Below are 4,565 nucleotides of genomic sequence, written 5' to 3' on the forward strand. Positions count from 1 at the left end.
TATTTTTTATTTCTTTTTTTTCATTTTTTTTTTTTTTTTTTTTTTTTTTACGTAGGTTCAATGTTTGAGCACGTGGTCACAGCATGATATTAATTGTATTATATATTAAATATATATATATATATATATATAATATATATATATATATATATATATATATATATATATATATATTATTTGAGTGTTGTAGTATTGAATATAGTATAGTATATATTATATGTGTGTGTGTGTGGTGTGTGTGTGTGTGTGTGTCTGTGTGTGTGTGTTGTGTGTGTGTGTGTGTGTTGTGTGTGTGTGTTTTTGTGTGTGTGTGTGTGTTGGTGTGTTGTGTGTGTGTGTGTGTGTGTTGTGTGTGTTGTGTTTGTGTGTGTGTGTGTGTGTGTGTGTGCGGCGTGTGTGTGTGCGTGCGTGTGTGCGCGCGTGTGTGCGTGCGTGTGCGTGCCTGTTTGTAAGCTTGCATGTGTATGCACGGGTGCATGCCTGCCCGCCTGAGCGTCCGTGTGCATTTTTCCATGCCAATCGATGACGCTGCAGATCTGCTTCTTGAGAACACCTAATCCCATGTAAATCCTTACCAACCCCACCCCATGAACTGACGCACCGGTTATCCCAAAACATTTCTCACAAACACACAAACGAATAAACAAATAAAAAAGACAAAAAAATAAAAATAAAAAAAAAACCGAACCTTCCAGCAGGATAATCCCATTAAATTACGTGTCATCCTAAAGACCCCAATGCGCTGCCTATTGCGGGCCGACACGAGGCACGCAGCCCGGCCGGAGCGAACACGCCCTCTCGCGGGGGAGGGAAGGAGGCAGAACAAACGATGGTGAGAGGGCAGGAGGAAAGGAAGGGTAGAGAGGGAGGGAAAAGGAGGATAAACAGGGAAGGAGGGAGGGAGGGAGGGGGAGGGAGGGAGGGAAGGAGGAGAGAGAGGGAGAGAGAGAGAGAGAGAGAGAGAGAGAGAGAGAGAGAGAGAGAGAGAGAGAGAGAGAGAGTAAGAAAGACAGACAGACAGACGCACACACAAGACAAGACAAGAAAACAAAAACAGAAAAATAAAAAGCGGAAAGTCAGAAAGAAGGAGAAAGAAAGAGAGCAAAGGAAAGAAAACCCAGTGTCCCCGGGCTCGGACTGTTCCATGACGCAACCTTCAAATAAGCACCAATGATGAGCGTGGGGAGCTCGGAGTGGGGCGCGGGGTAGGGAAAGAGGGAGGAGGGGGGAAGGGGACAGGGAAAGGGTAGACGGAGAGAGTGGAGGAGAGTAGGGGGGGAGGAGAGGAGAGGAGAGGAGAGGGGGGAGGAGTGAGGAAGGAGGAGAGTAGAAGGGGAGAGGGAAAGGGTAAATGGAGAGAGGGGAGGGGAAGAGAGGGGGAGGGAGGAGTGAGGAGGAGAGGGGGAGGGGAAGGGAAAGGGTTAGGGAAGAGAGATGAAAGGGTAAGCCAGAGAGCGTAAGGGAGAGGGGAATGAGAGAGAAGGAAAGGCGGGAGAGGAGAGAGGGGGAAGAGGTGAGAGATGAAAGAGAGAGGGAACAAAGAGAGGGACAGATGAGGTGAAAAAGACTGGTAGGGGAGGGTGAAGAGATGAGAGGAAAGAGGGGAAAAAGAGGTGATAGAGAGAGGGGGAGAAGGGGAGAAGAGAGGATTGGGAGGAGTGCATTCTTGCTCCTTCCTCCCCCTCCCCCTGTTCATTCCCCTGATTGATAGACACATCACATACCGCGGAGTTACATCACAGGTGTGACTTTGCAAGGGATGTTGAGAGAGAGAGAGAGAGAGAGAGAGAGAGAGAGAGAGAGAGAGAGAGAGAGAGAGAGAGAGAGAGAGAGAGAGAGAGAGAGAGAGAGAGAGAGAGAGAGAGAGTGCTTAGTAGGGACTGACATCAAACCAGCTACCCCTCTACCCCAGGGGACAACCAGCTGCACTACTATTCTAGGGTACCACCGGCTCCACTACCACAGGGAGCCAAAAGTTGTCTCTCGACCCCAGGGCACCACCAGCTGCCCGACTACTCCAGGGGCCCACTAGCTGCCGCACTGCCCCAAGGGACCAATAACCGCCCCTCTATCCCAGGGAACCACCAAGTAACCCACTAAACTAAGCAACCACTAACTGTCCCATTTAGTGGTACCCTACTGCCCCACTACCCCAGGGGACAATCCAACTGCACTGCGACTATGCGGTGCTACCAGCCATACCACCAGCCACCCCTGGGGACCACCAGCTACCAGACTACCCCAGGGGACAACCAGATGGCCCATCTGATCACATGCTAATCGGCCCGACTCAGCATGTTGACTCAGTGCTTCATGCCTGCTCCCTTTCCTCCCCTAATCCACCTCCTGTCCCCCTCCCCCTCCCCCTCGAGCGGCGGCGGGAGATGGAAGGCCCGCGAGATAACTTCTTCTTCTTCTCCTTCTCCTTCTCCTTCTCCTTCTCCTTCTCCTTCTCCTTCTTCTTCTTCTTCTTCTTCTTCTTCTTCTTCTTCTTCTCTTCTCCTCCTCCTCCTCCCTCCTTTTCCTCCTCCTCCTCTCCCTTCTCTTCTTCTTCTTCTTTCTCTTCTTCTTCTTCTTCTCATTCTTCTTCTTCTTCTCATTCTTCTTCTTCTTCTCATTCTTCTTCTTCTTCTCATTCTTCTTCTTCTTCTCATTCTTCTTCTTCTTCTTTTCTTCTTCTTCTTCTTCTCTTCTTCTTCTTCGGTAACTTCTTCTTGTTAATTATTAAATCCCATCCTGATAGGACACGACTGCTGTTGTTGGTGATGGTGCTACTTTTGCTGTTGCTGTTATTGTTGTTGTTGTTGTTATTGTTGCTGCTGCTGTTGTTGTTGTTGCTGTTGTCAGTGTTGTTGTCAATGCCCCGCTAGTTCTTCTCTCCTCGTACTTGTCTTTAGTGCGGACAATTGGATTATACTTGTGAAATGGGATATGCATCACTCGGAGCAAAGACATTCTTTTTTGGGAATTCAGAAAGGGATAAAAAGCATAAAAAATGTGGGGGAGGGGAGGAGAGGGAGAGGGAGGGAAAAGGAGAGAAAACGAAAGAGAGAGAGAAGAAAGGGAGGAAGGAGAGAGAGAGAGAGAGAGAGAGAGAGAGAGAGAGAGAGAGAGAGAGAGAGAGAGAGAGAGAGAGAGAGAGAGAGAGAGAGAGAGAGAGAGAGAGAGAGAGAGAGAGAGAGAGAGAGAGAGAGAGAGAGAGAGAGAGAGAGAGAAAGGAAAGAAAAAATAGTGTCAAGCAGAGATGAAAGAAGACGGGAAAGAGGGAGAAGGAGAGGGAAAAGGAGAGGAGAGGAGGAAAGAAGAGAAAGGGGAAAGAAGAGGAGAAAGACGAGGAGGAAAAGGAGAGGAGAAAGAAGAGGAGAAGGATAGAGAGGGGAAAGGAGAGAGGAAAGAAGAAGAGGGGAGGGGAGGGTGAGAGCAGGAGGTCTCCACCAGGGATGACGCAACAGAGCCGGTAAAAGCACACAACTTTTGCGACACAATGGAATATGTTTGCGCAATACTTCCAAACAAAAGGCAATAAGACTTCAAAAATCGGTCGTTTAATGCTGATCGACGTTGTGTAAAGAGGATCCACGCACGTAATTCCCGCTACAAAGCAGTCAACAAATAAACACAGTTGGTCAACAAAATAAACAAACAAACACCGCTGATCAACATATAAATGAACACATTGAAGCACAGACAATCAACAAATAAAAAAAACAAAAACACAGCTGATCAACAAACAAACAAACACCCCTGGTAAACACAAACAAATACCAACAAACAAGAAACACAAACACATGATAATCACCGGTAGACAACTGCGCCTATTCAGAACCCAATGCATGTCTCTTACACATTTGCCAACCCTAACGAGGGAAGGGAGGGGTGGAGGGGGGGGAGAGAGAGAGAGAGAGAGAGAGAGAGAGAGAGAGAGAGAGAGGGTGGAGAGAGAGGGGAGAGGGAGAAAAAGAGGAGGAGAGAGAGAGAGAGAAAAAGAGGAGAGAGAGGAAAAAGGGGAGAGAAGAGAGAAAAGAGAGAGGAGGAAGAGGAGAGGGGGAGAGAGAGAGAGGGGGAGAGGAGAGAAAAGGAAAGAGAGAGGGAAGAAAGGGAGAGAGAGAGAGAGAAAGAAAGGAAGAGAAAATAGGAAGAGAGAGAAAAGAAGACGGGAAAGGAGGGAGAAGGAGAGGAAGAAAGGAAAGGAGAGGAGGAAAGAAGAGAGAAAAGGGGAAAGAAGAGGAGAAAGAGAGGGAGGAAAAAGGAGAGGGAGAAAGAAGAGCGGTAAAAGACAGAAGAGCGAATATGAGGAATAGTTGCGCAAATTCAAACAAAGAAGGCAATAAGACTTCAAAAACGGGTTTAAGCTGACGGACGTTGAAGTAAAGGAGGAAAAGAGAATGAGACAAAGCAGAAACAAAGAAAGAGCAGGGCAAGAAAAAAAAAACAAACACGCTGAAGACATAAATGAACACAGGAAGACGGACAATAACAAGAGAGAAAAAAAAAAAAAAGAGCAGAGGACAAGAAAAACAAAACAAAGAACTGGTAAACAAAAAAAGAAAACAACAAACAAGAAA

Source organism: Penaeus monodon, chromosome 7 (genome assembly GCF_015228065.2).
Source record: "Penaeus monodon isolate SGIC_2016 chromosome 7, NSTDA_Pmon_1, whole genome shotgun sequence".
Taxonomy (NCBI): domain Eukaryota; kingdom Metazoa; phylum Arthropoda; class Malacostraca; order Decapoda; family Penaeidae; genus Penaeus; species Penaeus monodon.